Below are 18,303 nucleotides of genomic sequence, written 5' to 3'. Positions count from 1 at the left end.
AAAAGCCGCCATTGTGACTGCCAGGTGAAATGTCGTTTTTCCCACCCGCTACTGCACTTAGTGCAAACCTGTGACGGTTCCACCCTTAGTTTCTGTTTCTATTGTTGCTTGCTCATACAGAACTTGAGTATTGCTGCAAAAAAGAGAGTAAGAGAGAAAAAGAGAGAGAAAGCTTGGCAGTTAACTGTACCCTGGTGCATTCTCCATGACAACACCCCTACCAATCAGAGTCCACTTGCCCACCAATCAGCCCTCTCTTCTAATGCAGTAGAAATTGATGTTCCCTTTAATACTTGTTAGTCTTGTGAATCTGTCCTAATGAGTACAAAATGAAAAGTTTTGACAGTATACCTCTTTTTTCAGCAATTTCTCTTGCCAGTAATGCAAATTACTGGCACAGAGGATACACTCCTGTCTTAGAAATAGCCCAACAATATCAACCTATTACTTTAAAGCTGGTCCAGAAATATTCACCAATTGACAGACATCAGCATATTTATTTTCCTAAAATGATAAGTACCAACAAATGAATGTAAGGGCATTATTAGCATGGTTTTCAGATGTAAAAGCTTAAGTCACTTCTTGAAGACAGAAGAAGCAAATATTGTATAAATTTTCAAGAGAAGTCGTACTTTACATTTGCACCGGTCAACAACCTGATACTTCTATTCTCATCCCCAACGTGAGGCACAATGTGTAATTTAATTGAATAGCTCAGGCAGAGTCTTTGCTTTTGTTACCAAGTTGGAGTTGAATGCCGGGGAAAATTAAATGTGAGTAATGTGATAATTGAAATAAAGATATTTCTGCCCAGATTCCTGCCACTTTAAAGGTTGGATCTCAATTATCCTTTTATAATTAAATTCATGATCATCACCAACTCTCTCCTGGTGATAATTGTAACAAGTCCTCACAATGGAAGAACAAGGAAGAAAAGAGACAAAGTGCCCATTCCCAACTTGTCCACTGTCTCTCTCTTACCAAATATCAAGAATGGTGATGACTTGTATTTATATAGCGCCTTTAACATAGTAAAGCTTCCAAAGGTGCTTCACAGGAGCATTATCAAATGAAGTATGACACCGACCCACTTAAGAAGATATTAGGGAAGATGACCACAGGCTTGATCAGAGGAGCATCTTAATGGAGGAGAGAGATGCATAGAGGCAGAGGGGTTCAAGAAGGAAATTCCAGAGCTTAGGGCCTCGGCAAGGACAGAACAACACAAGAAATAGGAGCAAGTGTAGGCCTAATGGCAGGCCTCAAGCCTGCTCCACCATTCAATATGATCATGGCTGATCTTCGGCTTCAACTCCAATTTCCCACCTGGTTCTCTTATCCCTTGATTCCCTGAGAGATCAAAAATCTGCCTATCTCAACCTTAAATGTATTAAACAATGGAGCATCCACAATCCTCCTGGGCAGAGAGTTCCAGAGATTCACAACCCTTTGAGTGAAGTGATTTCTCCTCATCTCAGTCCTAAATGATCGGCCCCTTATCCTCAAACTGTGTCCCCTTGTTATAAATTTCCCAGCCAAACCCCTTCATAATCTTGGATGTTTCACTAAGATCATCTCTCATACTTCTAAACTCCAGAAAAAATAGACACAATTTACCCAACCTCTCATCCCAGGGACCAATCTAGTGAACTTTTACTATACTGCCTCCAATGAAAGTATATTCTTTCTTAAATATGGACACCAAAACTGCACAGAGTATTCCAGACATGGTCACACCAAAACCATGTGCAACTTTAGCAAGACTTCTTTATTCTTGTACTCATCTGAAATGGCCTAGCAATGCTCAGTTCAAAGACAATTAGGGATGGGCAACAAATGCTGGCTTTGCCAGTGATGCCCACATCCCATGAAAGAATAAAAAACAATCATTTTCTTCTCATCGACAGCATTGCTGAGTTCTTTGTTTCCAGTGAGTCTTGAGGGGTCCCCTTTAAATTGCTGACAACCCATCATTATTATTTCCTTTCAATTCAGGGGGATCAATTTTTTTTCCTTCTGTGTGAGGGCAAATGGAGGAATACTGTAGCTATTAGGTGGCGTACTGCTGTGCCCCAGAGTACAAAAGCACAAGAAATAGGAGTTGGAGTAGACCATACAGCCCATCGAGCCTGCTCCGCCATTCAATCTGATCATGGCTGATCTTGGGCTTTAACTCCACTTTCCTGCCCATTCCTCACATCCCTTGATTCCCTGAGAGGCCAAACGTCTGTCTCTCCAAGTCTTAAATGTGTAGAATGATGGAGCATCCACAAACCTCTGGGGCGGAGAATTCCAAAGATTCGCAACCCTTTGAGTGACGTAATTTCTCCTCGTCTCACTCCTAAATGATCGGCCCCTTATCCTGAGACTGTGGCAGCAGGAGATATGGCTACTAATGGTGGAGTGATTAAAATCTGAGATGCTCAAGAGGCCAGAATTGGAGGAGTGCAGATATCTCTGAGCATTATAGTTTCATTGGCCTGAATTTTTCGCTCGGCATGCAGGGGCGGGCCCGACATGCTGGCGGGTAAAATGACGCGCGATGATGTCGGTGTGCGTCCCGGCGTCATCACGCCGTGCCTCACGTTGTTTTGTCCTACGATTGGCGGGCAAGCGATAAGGCCAAGCGGCCTTTACGTTTTTTAGGAAATCTCATCCTAGATTTCCTACAGCTTTTAGAAATTAAATTTAAAAAAATTCTGAAATATAAAACATGTCCCAGAGTCACATGAGGGGACATATTTAGTTAAATTTTTAGTCAATTTACTTATTTCAAAAGCGCTTCAATCCTCCGAGGCTGCTTCGTGCCTCAGGGAGATTGAAGTGCTCCTTCGCGTGCATGCGCGTAAGAACGCTGGCCCCGACTCTCCCTCCTCCCCCCGCCCACACAAGTAGAGCGCTACCGCTCGTGTCTTACACTGGGTGGACCTTAATTGGCTTGCCCGCGTAAAATGGTGGCGCAGAGCCAATCACGGGCTGTGTCAACTCTGCAGCCACCCCCACCCGCTCCCGCTGAGCCCACCTGATGCAGGAAAAATTCAGGTCATTGAGGTGTAACTACCAGGGATGTCAAAATATAAGGGTCAATTCTCACCACTAGTCCCCTTACTGAATTATGCATAATGATCCCCCGAACCTCAGTGGGAGCATACTGTCAGCAAAGCTGGAATATAATATACAACCATAACCCTTCAAGGCTGCAGCTGCTAGTTAGAGGGGCTAGGTACAAATTTGGAAATAGCTGGTCAAGGACATAGGCACAATGTCAATTGCTACGATCCCCATGGGGAAACCGTTAGCCAAAATTAACCAAATTTACTGCATGATCTCCCAAATGAAGAAATTACCAACAAGATTCCACTATTAGTAGCTTTTACTTTAACATGACTCAGAACCAATGCAAATTACATGTAAAATAACAAGCAGATATTATTCAAATATAAAGGTAAATTCCACTTTAAATCACCAATACAACAAAGGTATGTCTTGCACAACCATGCACAATACTCCCCACACAAATGTCACACTAAGTAGCTACACAGTTCCATGACATGTTGTTTGTTATTCACTCGGGGTAGATCAAGAATCCCATCCAACAACAGTTTTTACCTTTGAGTTTCACAAGTGCGATTATCATCAGCAAGACACACTTCTATGAACCCTCTCTCCCTCGGGTCGTGACAGTCCTGATGGTGTAGGGTTCCAGAATCCCTTTTCCATTGACCAACTAGTAACACCCAATTCATGGTTTGGCTACTTCTGGGAAAACACACAGCTCTTTAATATCTCTGAGCTATTTGCACAGCTTTACAGGTTTTAGGCCTTTTTAGCCAGCTTGCACATTGTTCCCAAAAGCTCCTATCTCCTTTTTTGCCAAAAAGAAAAACTGACCTTTCCTGAGAGCGATTTGCTTCTTCTCCTTGCAAGAATTTGGAATGTTCCACTTTCTGCCTCTGTCAGCTTTCTCTTTTTGTCTGCATCTCTGCACTAATCACCTTCACCCTCTGGATCCTGTGCTTATTGCTCTCCTTTGTGTCTGCAGCTCTCCTTTGTGTCTGCCAGCCAGATGGCTTCTTTCTTAACTTCCTTATTGTTGATACTGCTTCCAGGTCAAGGGGAGCCAGGTCACATGGACCAATATTTCTTATTATCCAAGAAAATTACAATTAATGTCTTTATAATTGATGTAAACTCTTATAAGCCCTTTACAAACATTAAAAAAAAACAATTACAGGTTCCACAAACATTATAAAGAAATTACAAATGTTCTTTTCTGTACTGCTTCAGGGTCAAATGATGTCACGCAATCACGACATAACATTCACCATAGCGTTGTAGCATGGCTAATATTAACAAATCATACTTTTTACAATAAGTACATTTGCTGATATTGTTAAAAGACTTCTTCTCCATGGCCAGAATGGCTGATCGGGAGGGCACACACCCAATCCGAATGCACGTGAAATTGCGTGAAATGACGTTGGGTGTGTGTCCCAACATCTTCGCGCACGCGAGCAATATTGAGGTCGGCGGGCAGCTGCAGGAGCCCGAGCCATGTGTGCTGACAAATAAAGGGAAAATTAAGCCCATTAAAAACCCTATTGCCCACTATTTTATGCTGCCTGTGCAATTTCGCGCTCGTCGCATGGACCAAACGGGCAGGCCCTTTTTTAATGAAACCTCATCCAAGGTCTGGATTAAATGCCCAGGGTGAAATATAATAAAAAAAAGTTATCTGGGGACTGATGTTTTTTGAGTTCCGCTGTCAGGTGCTTGAATGTGCTGCATAGACAAAATTTGGTGCATTTTTTTTCTTACCATTTAATCTGCCCAGGCCTGCAGCTCCCTGAGGCAGCTCCGCAGCAGCTGTTGGCCTTCAGGGAGCTCACTAGAAGTGCCCACCCGCACCCTCACTTTTCTCGGCGCCTGCCCTCTTCCCACCCCCTCTTAGCAGCGTTGAGGTTTTCTCAGCGCGCGTTTCACGCTGGCTGCCCATTTATTGGCCAGCGGTGTGAAATTGTGTCCGGGGGCCGATCGCAGGCGGAAGCGCATTTTGCATCTGCTTCTGGACTTGGTGCGCACGCCAAGCGTGAAATTCAGGTGCATGTGTTTCTCTAGGTGCTGTTGAGAAACCACCAGCTGCAGGCCCCTAGGACGCAGAGCCCAGCCCTTCATTGTACTTTGTGGCACAGGTCCATCTGGAACAATTGCCAACACATGGGCTTTGGGCATGGAGATGGCAGATTCACAATGCTACCACAGCAAGTGGATTTTGGAACATCAAATTGATACTGATTGAAGAAAGCTTCACTCTGCAAGTTCAGGAATTGGCAAAACAAAGCAAGCACCAAAGCTGGGTGAAGGTAAAGACAACTGGACAAGGAGAGCTGGTGGGTGAGGAGGTGACCGCTATCCTTGAGGTCAGAGAATTAGGGAAGGTGAAAGCAAGGAGTAAAAATAATACAAACTTGCAGAAATGTGTAATCTACATTTTAATGGCTGCCCTCCCATTATTAAAGTTCAGACATTTCATGCGGTTACAAACCAATTAACTTTCTACATTTTTATTCAGTTAGATTCAAAAACTTTATTCTTTTCTAAAGTATGTGTTCTGTAGCACACTTTGATCTCTTTACTATTAGCTGCTTCGGAGAGCCCATCAATATCGTGTTCAGTGATAATTTTGTTGCTGCCTTGTATTGTACATATCTGAATCACACTATCTATTGCCAACAGCCAATTACAATTTTTGTGCTTCACAAGCTGTATTTATATTCTATTCATTGTTTAATGTTGCACATTTCATTTTAAATTCTTTAGCTTCCATTTTCACATCTTTGGCCAACATCCATATTTCAAAGATTACACTTCATACATTATTTTGGCAGCACATCATTTCCATTTCATTATCAAATGATATTCATCTTTTCTCCCAATGGATTTTTTATTTATTTAGTTTCCTCTGATACTGCTTCACCTGACCTCCTCAAACCATCAGAATTTCCACGAGTGAGAGGATATTGCTGAAATGCTGCAGTCATTTTAACTCCTACTGTATCTTGAATTACCTTCTGGGAGAGAGACAGAGAGAGGTCCAGGAGTGCCCTGATTTGAAAGAAAAAGTGAACAGTAACATCACAGGAAAGTCATAAGATGATTGGCTGGTGAGTATTGGTGCTTAGGGACTGAGTCTAAATAACTGGGAGTTTGAAAAAAGGTTAAAAATATTAACTATTAATAACAAGCAACAAGTGGGTAGCTGATGAGTCTTATCTTTTCTTACTAAGTAAGGTTTATTACCACTCGTAAGGTGCACTAAGTATTAATAGGGTTTATCAGTACTGATAAAGTTTATTAATAGCAGTAAGATTGATTAGTTTTGGTATAACTATATTCATATTGGTAAGGTTAATTACCAGTAGTAAAGTTTATTTGCAGTAACACAACTATCAGTTAACAAATAGAGAAATGGCAGGGCAGCTCCAACCTCAGCAATGCACATCCTGTGCCATGTGGGAACTCTAGGATGCTTCCTGTGTCCTGTGTTGTGCAGGAAGTGTTGTCAGTTGCAGAAGCTTGAGCTCTGGCATGTGGAACTTAAGCAGTAGCTGGAGTCACTGTGGTGCATCGGTGGATAGGACGTTTACAGTTGTGGTCACACTACAGTTTAAGAGTATGTAGGGAGACAGGGAATGGGTGACCACAAGAGAGTCAAAAAGGAACAGGCAGGTAAAGTAGGAGTCCTGAAGGTATCCCAACCTCCAACCAATGTTCAGTTCTGAAAGTGGTGGCTCGTCTGGGGAGTGTAGCCAGGGCCAAGGCCATGGCACCACGGGTGGCTCAGCTGCAAAGGGGGGCACAAGGATGCCTGGAAAAGCAATAGTGATAAACGATTCACTAGTTTGGAGAATGGATAAGCATTTCTGAGGCTGCAGACTTGAATCTAGGGTGGTGTGTTGCCTCCCTAGCGCCAGGCTCAAGGATGTCACTGTGCAGCTGCAAATCATCCTGAGGCGGGAGGGTGAACAGCCAACAACCGTGGTCAAAATTGGTACCAATGATGTGTGTAGAAAGACTGATGTGGTCCTGCGGTCTGAATTTAAGTGGAAAATTAGCAAGCAGGACCTCAAAAGTATTAATCTCCAGATAATTCAGTCAGAAAATTGGACTGTATATAAAAAAAACAATAAAAAATGACCACAAGATTGATAAGGAAGGAAACATTAGCGTACAAGAGAAAGCTAGTTAGAAATATAAAGTCAGGTAGTAAGATTCTATAGATATTTAAAAAAGAAGAGTTAACAAAGTGAGCCTTCGTCATATAGAAAGTGAGCCTGGGGAATTAGTAATGGAAAATAAGGAAATGGCAGATTAATTGAACAGGTATTTTGCATCGATCTTCATTATAGAGGATACAAGGAACATCCAAAAATAGTTGTAGACCAGGAAATAGAAGGGAAGGAGGAACATGGGAAAATTACAGTCACTAGGGAAGTGGTACTGAGAAAATTGTTAGAGCTGCGGTCTGCCAAGCCCCCAGTCCTGGTGAATTTCATCCTAGGGTCTTAAAAGAAGTGGCTAGTGAGATAGTTGACGCAATGGTTTTAAATTTCCAAAATTCCCTAGATTCGGGGAAAGTTCCATTAGATTGGGAAATAGCAAGTGCAACTCCTTTATTCAAAGCTGAAGGAGACAGAAAGCAGGAAACTACACGCTAGTTAGCCTAACTTCTGACATAGGGAAAATGTTAGAAGCTATTACTGAAGGTGTTATAGCAGGGCACTTGGAAAACCTCAGGGTAATCAGGCAGAGTCAACATGGTTTTGTGAAAGGGTGTTCATATTTAACCATTTTATTGGAGTTCTTTGAAGAAGTGACATAGGCTGTGGATAAAGAGGAACCAGTGGATGTACTCTACTTAGATTTCCAGAAGGCATTTGATAAGGTGCCACATCAAAGGTTATTGTGAAAAATAAAAGCTGATGGTGTAGGGGGTAACATATTGGCATGGATAGAAGATTGGTTAGCTAACAGGAAGCAGAGAGTAGGCATAAATGGGTATTTTTCTAGTTGGCAGGATGTAATGAAATGTGTGCCACAGGGATCAGTGCTGGGGCTTCAACTTTTACAGTTTATATAAATGACTTGAATGAAGGGGCTAAACATATAGGTAGGATAGTAAGATGTGAGAGGACGCAAGGAGGCTACAAAGGGATACAGATAGGTTAAGTGAGTGGGCAAAGATCTGATAAATAGAGTATAATGTGAGAAAGTGGGAAATTGTCCATTTTGGCTGGTAAAATAAAAAAGTACATTTTCTAAAGGTGAGACATTGCAGAGCTCTGAGGTGCAGAGGGATCTAGGTGTCCTAGTGCATGAACCACAAAAGGCTAGTATTCAAGTACAGCAAGTAATTAGGAAAGCTAATAGAATGTTATCGTTTATTGCAAGGGGAATTGAATACAAAAGCAGAGAGGTTATGCTTCAGATATACAGGGCATTGATGAGACCTCATCTGAAGTACTGTGTACAGTATTGGTTTTCCTATTTAAGGAAGGACGCAAATGTTTTGGAAGTAGTTAAGAGAAGGTTTACTAAACTAATGCCCCAATTGGGAGCGTTGTCTTATGAGGACAGTTTGGACAGGCTAGGCTTGTATCTGCTTGAATTTAGAAGAGAAAGAGCTGACTTGATTGAAACATATAAGATCCTGAGGGGTCTTGACAGGGTGGATGTGGAGAGGGTGTTTCCTCTTATGGGAGAATCTAGTACTAGGGGCCACTGTTTAAAAATTAGGTGTTGCCCATTTAGGACAGAGATGAGGATAATTTTTATTTTCTCTCAGAGGGTCGTGAGTCTTTGGAACTCTCTTCTTGAAAAGGTAGTGGAAGTAGATTCTTTTTAAGGGAGTGAAATATTATCAGGGGTAGGCAGGAATGTGGAGTCAAGGTTACAATCAGATCAGCCATAATCTTTTTGAATGGTGGAGCAGGCTTGAAGGGCCGAGTGGCCTACTCCTGCTCCTAATTTCTATGTTCACATGTTTGCATGTAACTCTCAGTGGCACGCGCAAGTGAGTACAGAAATAGGAGGGTAAGACAGATGAATGTGTGGCTGGAAAGATGGTGCAGGAGGGAGGGCTTTAGATTTTTGGGACGTTGGGACTAGCTCTGGGGAAGATGGCGTCTGTACAAGCCGGACGGGCTGGACTTGAACAGAGCCAGGACTGAGTTGCTTGCTCATGCTGCTGGGAAGAGTTTAAACTAACTCAGCAGGAGTGTGGGAAGCAAGAGAGAATATCAGAGAGGAATACAAAAGTGCACAGGATACTGGGAGAGTTAGATTGCACTAGAATAACGAATAGTAAGTTAACAGGTAGGGTCAAAATAAAGAAGAAAGTAATAAAATCTAAATTAGGCTTATTGTACACGTATGTGAATGCACAGATTGTGGTAAATAAGATTGTCCAGTTACAGGCGCAGTTTGCCAAGTGGAATTGAGATGTTGTGGCTATAATAGAAACCTAGGATGTTAAATATTCCTGGATACAATGGTCCAGAAAAGATAGGCAAGGAAGAAAAGCAGGAGGGGTGGTGGTTTTGATTAAGGAGAGCATTGCAGTACTGGAGAAAGGGGACGTCCCAGAGAGGTCATGGACAGAATTGATTTGGCTAGAGCTAAGGAACAAAAATGGTGCAAATACATTGCTCAGTGTAGTCTATAGGCCACCAACTAGTGGGAAGGATGGAGAGGAACAAATTTGAACAGAAATTATAGAGAGGTGCAAAAATTAAAGAGAATTCATAATTGGGGACTTTAATTATTCAACTATAGATTGGGATAGCAGTGTTGTAAAGGGCAGAGAGGGACAAGAGTTTCTAGAGTATGTCCAGGAAATTTTTTTTCGGCATTATGTTTTTAATCCAACAAGGAAGGAGGCAATGCTAGACCTGGTTCTTGGAAATAAGATGGGCCAAGCAGATCAAGTGTAGTAGGAGAACATTTAGGGGACAGTGATCATTGTATCATAAGGTTCAGGCTGACTATGTAAAAGGACGATGATCAATCCAGAGTAAGAATAATTAACTAGGTGAAAAGCAACTTCAATGGGGTAAGAATGAATCAGGGCCGAATAAATTGGAGCCAAAGGTTGGCTGGAAAAATGTCGGCTGATCAATGGGAGACCTTCAAAGTGGAGATAATTAGGGCACAGTCAATATAAATTCCCTCAAAAGGAAAAGATAAGGCAAACAAATCCAGAGCTCCCTGGATAACAAACTGATAGAAATTAAGATAAAGAAGAAAAAGTGTGCTTATGACAGGTGTCAGGTAGAAAATACAATTGAAATCCAAGCTGAATATAGAAGGTTCAGGGAGAGGTAAAGAAGCATATAAGAGAAGAAAAGAGGGAGTATGAAAAGAGACTGGCAGCTAACAAAAAAGGAAATCCCAAAGTCTTCTGTGGGCATATAAATAGTAAAAGTGTGGTAAAAGGAATATGGCCAATTAGGGACTAAAAAGGGGATTTACACATGGAGGCAGAGCATGTAGCTGAGGTTTTAAATAAATACTTTGCATTTTTCTTTATCAAGGGAAAAAATGCTATCCAAGCCTATGTAAAAGATAAGGTAAGCCAGGCACTAGATGGGTTTAAAATTGAAAAGGAGGTTGTATTGGATAGGTTACCTGTACTTAAAATTGATAAGACACTGGAACGGATGAGATGCAACCAAGGATACTGAGGGAAGTGAGAGTGGAAATTGTGGAGTCACTGCTCACAATTTTCCTCAGGGATAGACCCAGAGAACTAGAGAATTGTAAATGTTGCACCCTTGCTAAAAAAAAGAATGTAAAGATAAGCTCAGCCAGTACAAACCAGTTAGTTCCCCAGTTAGTGGGGGAACTTTGAGAAACAATAATTCAGGAGAAAATTAATAGTCATATGGACAAATGTGGGTTAATTAAGGAAAGCCAGCATGGAATTGTTAAGGGAAAACTGTGTCTAACTAACTTGCTGGAGGTTTTTGAAGAGGCAGCAGAGAGGGTTGATGAGGGCAATGCTGTTGGTATGGTGTACATGGACTACCAAAAGGCATTTGATACAGTGCTGCACAACAGACATGTGAGCAAAGTTATAGCTCATGGAACAAAAGGCACAATAGCAACATGGATACAAAATTGGCAGTGTCACAGGTTTTATGATCCCAGCTGATGTTAAAACTAGATAAGTCAGACCCCAGAGTGAAACCTGGCTTCGTAGGTCATAACTTAACTTTTTTTAAGAAACCCGTGGTGGTCAGTTACTGAACACATTCACAAGGGTCTGTCAGTTTACTGTTAACACAAAGAATAAAATGTTTATTAAACAAGAAAAAATGAACTATATTACACTAAACAAAAAGGTTGGAATGATTTCAACAGAGATACCAGAAAATGATTCAAATTCACGCTATTCCTTTTATCCCAGCAATCCTTACAGACATAAAACCCCAGTGAAGATTTATCACTCTCTCAACATCAAGGTTTCTTGCTTGGGTTAGCTCAGTTTCAAACAGTTTACTTGCGGCAGACTGCTGAGTATTCACTAGATGCTTTTCTTCAGCTGGTATCTCTCCCTGAGATACCCAAAAACCAAAATCTAAGCTCACTATTACTTCAACTTCAGGGCAAACGCATGAGTACCCTAAACTCAGTTCCCCAGCAGGCTTGGAGGATTTCTTATTAGAAAGAGTAGACGTTCTGCCTGCGCTCTCTGGCATACACACACTAACTGACTGCTCTGTGTTTCCCTGCCTCTCTGTATGTCTCTGGACCCCTGTTGCCAGACAACAGCACAATTTTTTCCACTGTATGTTTATTTTTTAACTTCAGTAAATTACTAGCCCCTTGGTGATCCATCTCTTCAATTCAAGGGTTGTAAAATCTCATTAAAAATGCTTGTCTACAATGTTGAGGCCTTCCTGGCATCCAGCTCATAAAAACCTCTAAATGAAACTAAAGCCAGATTTCACCTTTCTTAACACCCAAATACAAAATATAAATTAAACTTAAAGCTAGACATTATTCCCAATACATGAAAAAAAGCGTAGTGGTTAATTGATGTTTTTGAGGCTAGAGGAAGGTCTGTAGTGGAGTTCACCAGGGGTCAGTGTTGTGACCCCTACTTTTCCTGCTATGTATTATTGACCTAGACCTTGGTGTACAGAGCACCATTTCAATGACTGAAGATGATACAAAAGTTGGAAACATTGTGAACTGTGAGAGGGATAGTGTAGAGCTTCAAAAGGACATAGACAAATTGGTGGAATGGGTGGGCAGGTAGCAGATGAAGTTCAAAGCAGAGAAATGTGAATTGATTCATTTTGGTAGGAAGAACATGGAGAGATAATATAAAATAAAGGGTACAACTCTAAAGGGGATGCAGGAACAGAGGGACTTGGATGTATATGTGCATATATCACTAAAGATGGCAGGACAGGTTGAGAGCATGGTTAATAAAGCAAACATCATCCTGGGCTTTATTAATAGGGGCATAAAGTATAAGAGCAAGGGGGTAATGTTAAACTTGTATATGTCACTGGTTTGGCCTCAGCTGGATTATTGTGACAGTTCTGGGTGTCGCTCTTTAGGAAAGATGTGAAGGCATAGCTGAGGATGCAGAATAGATTCACGAGAGTAGTTTCAGGGATGAGGAACTGCAGATATGAAGATATATTGGAGAAGTTAGAACCGTTTTCTTTAGAGAACAGAAGGCTGAGAGGAGATTTGAGAGAGATATTCAAAATTATAAGGGGTCTAGACAGATAGGGAAAAACTGTTCCTACTCGTGAAAGGATAAAGAACGAGAAGGCACAGATTTAAGTCAATTAGTAAAAGAAGCAAAAGTGATATGAGAAAAAACTTTTCTATGCAGTGAGTGGTTATGGCCTGGAATACACTACCTGAGGTGTGGCGGAAGCAGGTGTCATGAAAAGGTTAATGTCTATAGTATTATTGGAAATTATTTTTTTAAAATAGAGTTTCGTGGTGTCTGTGTCTGTGTGTGTGTCTGTGTGTATCTTAATTGGATTAAAGCCAGCTCATCTGGGTGCTTTGATGTATAGAAAGAAGTAGGTTTGAAATGGTAATTAGGTAAACAGTAAGTAAGTTATAAAGGTAAAGTGTACATTCACATTTGTTGAATAAAGCATTCAAGAGAGGGAGTAAGATCTTGCACCTGGCTGGGAGACGCCAAACAATGTGTTTATATTACTAATAAAATTGGTGGGATGAAAATGTTATTGTTAGAAGATGTGACATTAAAAACTTAGTAATACAATGGGAAATTTATATTCAAAGGAAAAGCTAGGTATAAACAGAAAGGAGTTTGTGCGTTTAAGGCAGAGGTATTTAAGATCTAACCACCCTGTACACCTGCACCTTTGTCTGCAAGGAACCTCATTTTGAATTCATAAGGTCAAATGTGCTTTGCCTGGGGTCTTTTTAAATCTATGAGTTTTATTGTTGCCTTAACAAGGGTGTAACTGAGATTCAGATTAATTTGGGAATTTTTGTAGTTATTATAGTAGTAATTTTGTAGACATATGTATGTGCTTACAATTTTTCTTATATTAATAAATGTTTAATTTAGTTTTATAAAAAACCTCTTGAGACTCAGTGGTCTTACTACTACTGAATTCAAAGCCTGCATCTCGAAACATAGCAGTTACAAAAATGGATTACGACAGTTGTTTCAAGTTTCCCTCTGGGATTTGAACAACTCAGCCTTTGCCATCGGCTGTGTCATAATAGCAGGTTCAATTGAAGCATTCAAAAACGGATTAGATTATTACCCAAAAAGGAACAGTGTGAAGGGTTACCAGGAGAAAGTGGGGGAATGGCATTAGGCGAGTTGCTCATTTGGACAGCCAGTGCAGACACGATGGGCCAAATGGCCTGCTCTGCGCTGTAACAATTCTATGACTCTGTGATCTTTGTGGTGCTCCATGGACACCTGCAGATCTGGGACAAACCCGACTTCTGCTCCCTCCATTTGAATGCTCAATAGGCAAAGTGAAAAGGAAAGCATGGCAGGAAGCTGGGACTGCTCGTTCTGCTTCTATTGCATCCTTATGGTAGGTGCACAGAAACTGCATGCTGAGCTGGTGAAGCCATGGGAACTCCAAGTTACCAGTAGGGTCACACACACAATGAAGAAGTCGCTCTTTCCTCCTCACCCCCATTTCCTCTTTGCTGTACCTGGAAACACCTAATCCCAGAAAATTGGAAAAGCCGCCCTGTTTACTCTTTACTGGGATAAAGTCCCACCAGTGTAAGGCACTTTCCAATTCCCCACCTAACTGGTCATTATTCAAGTGTGGGCACTGGCAGTGAGTAATGGAGGGTTGCTTGATTGTTGGTGCCATCACTGATCCTGAACTTCTCCAGCATTCACGAATTATACTGATTCTTGGTGCTTATATTGGATGATTCTTCACCGCTCCGATATTCCCACGTCTCTCTTGGAAAGCACTGGGTCAATCTAGGGCATTTTCACTGGTGGTGGCAGCCACTGGGATATTAAATACATATTAAATTGATTGTTCTAGTCATATTACTCCACTGTCTAGTTAAGATCCGAAACAGGACTACTTTACAAATGGAACATTTTCCGCGTGTTCAGTTCATGAAGTGAGCCAAATGTTCGATTACAGTTGAAGGAAGGGATTTATTGCTGGACCCCCGCTGACTGATCAGTCAGTTTGGCTCGTGGTAAATATTTCAATAACAGGATGTAAAAACTGCTTGGCTCCATCTTGTATAAATATTCATGAATGGGTCCCAAGTGCTAATCAGATCCCAGGGTAATTCCCTTTTCTGAAAGCAGGAGCGACTGGTGTTTATTAGTAAAGACAATACCCTCTTTATCTAGATGGTGTTGCCAGACTCTAATGTAACGTGTTTATTTTCTGCCCAGAATAACTGCTTCTGCACCTGGTTCATTGTTTTAATCATTTGATATATTTTTTCCATTTCTTCGATTTTAATGTGATCATATTCCAATTCTTCCACAAAAATAAATTTAAAATCGGACATTTCATTTGATTATTTTAATGTGGTAATTCTCTGAAGTATCTAGATTTGATATCACCGTCTGCTCTGTTTTTTTTTTCGGTTAGTTTGTGGCTCAATGGTAACATTCTGGCCTGTGAGTCAGACGGTTGTGAGAGGTGTCGCCTTTCAGAGGAGATGTTAAATTGAGGATCCTTCTGTCCTCAAGCGGATGGAAAAGATCCTGTGGCACTTTTCAAAAAAGAGCTAGGGAGTTCGTCCCGGTGCCCAAGACTGTATTTATTACTCAATAACCAACATTAAAACAGGCCATCCAGTCATTGTCTCATTGCTGTTTGTGGGATCTTGCTGTGTGCAAATCGGCTGGCATGTTTCTTACATTACGACAATGACTATATTTCGTAAAGCATGTCATTGGCCCTAAAGCACTTTGGGGATATCCTAAGCTCATGAAGGCCTTATATAAATGAAAGTCCTTTCTTTCTAAAAAATCTATTTTTTTTCCCCTGAGCATAATATGTTGATTGTATTTCAAAACTTATGCGAGTGTTACACATTCAACACTAATTCCTGCACCCATCTGCATTAACAATTTTATTTGCATTTATTTATACCTACTTTTTTGGTGTCTCCTAAGTATATCCATTACATCCTCATTTAGTGAGACTTCTGTGCAAACAGTAGGAGTTGTATTGCCAACATGACATCCCTGTTCATTTCTTTAGATTTTCCCACCATTCTTTCTTTGGTCTTACTTTTAGCTTTTGGCCTCTCATTTCGTATAACATGATGGTCTCTCCTTACTCCTTCTCCTTCTGTAATAAACCCCAATGTTGGAGCTTTTTATTTGATCATTCACTCTGCGACATGTTCCCATGCCTGCGGGTTTTTCAGTAGCGGCAGCTACCCCTCGGCAGTGGCAGCTAGCCAAATGCACACCTAGTGGGGTGATTATTCCTGACTGTGGAATTGGGTCGCAATTCTTCTGACATTGCATGGGCTCTACGCTGTGTCAGGAGCCTATAAATTGAGCGGAGGCAGCCACACAGTGGGAACTCCTGCTGCGAATGACCACTTTGTTAAGTTGTCGACAATTCAGGCAACCTGCTCCTGTGCTTTGGTTTGAATGTGGCTTGTCTTCCCCCCAGTTACAAAACCAGACATGACTTATATCTCCATGGGTTTCCTCCAACCTACCTCCCCAGCTTGGTGTACCAAGACACACCATGTGCTTTACTGAGTCCAAAGCGTTACATTCTCCCCTCTGCATTTCCCCTCTACTTTTTGCTATCAGTGCCATGCACTCTGAAATTCTAATTTCAAACAAACCTTGCCTTGCTCTATGCTGATGCAAATAGTTGAACCAAATGGCCTCCTTCTGCATTGTGACAGTTCTATAATTCTGTAAACTGCAGTGCTCAGGCCTCCCCAAGCAGGAGAAAATGTCGTTGCTGGCACATTATGAGACTGATGTCTGCATTTATGTAGCTCTTGCTGCAATGGCAGCTGCTCCCCGCCTACGGAAGGCATCTCCATGGCTCCGGCTCCTGGCCTTTCATCAGCACCCACGCTGAGGGCAGCTGGCAGTCCTACCTTCGATCCATGCTGAATGGATCTCCCGATGCTGGAACCTGGTTGTCATCCGTAACCGGATGAGATTCCCAGAGGAGGCAACTTAATTAGCACCCCTGGGAAGACAACACCCAACTTACTTTCATGGCCATGTCTGAGTTCCTGACACAGGATTTATCCTGCTGCTGAGATTGTGATCTGCCCTGGAAAAATCAGTCCCATGTTTCCATAATAGTATTCTAAACCTCTGGATTATTAGTCCAGTAACATAACTACTATGCTACCATACTCTTAGAATTTTGGTAAGTGTCATTCTCATAATTCTTAGGCTTTCAAGAAACCATATCATTATTCCTTTTTACAATCCATGCACTAAGGATCTTTCTATGTCTCTGCATCTTAAATGTTCCTCAGGTCACTACATCATTCCTTCTCAGTGTCCATACTTAACAACCATGAACAGCTATGGGCTATATCATGGATTATAAAATCCACTAGTTTAGTTTGCAAGATTTGCCTCTATTCTTTTAAATCTCCTGTGCTGTCACTGTCTTGCTTCAGATTTTAAGGTACTCCATCACGCTCTGGGATAAAGGCCAGAGTTTTCCGGCTGACGTGTGGATGGCGTAGCCATCGCGATGTTTCGGTGGGCGGGCGCACTTAGTTTGCCCACCATTAATTGAAGGGCTCGTTAAGCCCCTTAACTTGCCAATTGTGTACGATTTTGAGGGGCCCGTGTGAACTTCGGGTCGGCGCACAGGCCCAACGGGCAGGCAGGTAGGAGATTATTTAAGAAAACTTTTGCAATGTTGAGATATGTGGACTCAGAGGGGTTGTTCATGTTTTTGATGAAGTTATAATTGATGAAAGTGTTTTAAAGTTGCCTGTGTGATTGTTAGCTGTTCTCATCGATTTCCAAGAGCTTCTTTTGTACTTTGAAACCAGTCTGCAGACAGTAATCTTTCTCGGGCCTGCAGCATACTGGAGGCCTCCATTTAGCCTGGGGATATGGGTTCTGACATCTCCACTGGAGGCAGCTCCCCTGAGGAGGAAGGGATGGATAGAATAAGGAGGAGGCCAGGACTGGACAATTAGCCTCCAGGGGAGCCACCTTTGGGAGGCCTGGCGCAGGCACAAGGGGCGCAGGACCAAGAAGTTGTCCAAGGTGGAAGGGGCCACAGAAGATGCCACTATCCTGCTGCCAGGGTTTACAGGCGGCAAAGCAGCTACCTCAATATGACTGAGGTGCAGTGCCGAAGGAGACTCCCACTCTCAAGGGAGACAGTCACTGATATATGTCAGATGATTGGCCCTGAGATCTCCCCTAACTGTGTGGGTGGACACCCCATGCCAGCAGCTCTGAAGCTCACAATTGCCCTCCACTTCTATGCCTCTGGCTCCTTCCAGGGCTCAGTGGATGATCTTTTCGGTGTCTCCCAATCAGCTGTCCACACTTGTGTCAAGCAGGTTACAGACGCTCTGTTCAGACGGGTATTGACCTTCATCCACTTCCGCTGCGACCAGGCCAGCCAGACACAGTGAGCCAGAGGCTTCGCGGCCTTTGCTGACTTCCCCCGTGTCCAGGGTGCAATAGACTGTACGCATGTGGCCATCAAGGCGCCAGCAGGTGAGCCCGGTGCCTTCGTCAACAGGAAGGGCTTCCACTCCATGAACGTGCAG

The sequence above is a fragment of the Cetorhinus maximus genome, chromosome 24 (genome assembly GCF_964194155.1).
Source record: "Cetorhinus maximus chromosome 24, sCetMax3.hap1.1, whole genome shotgun sequence".
Taxonomy (NCBI): Eukaryota; Metazoa; Chordata; class Chondrichthyes; order Lamniformes; family Cetorhinidae; genus Cetorhinus; species Cetorhinus maximus.
This window is presented reverse-complemented; position numbering follows the sequence as displayed.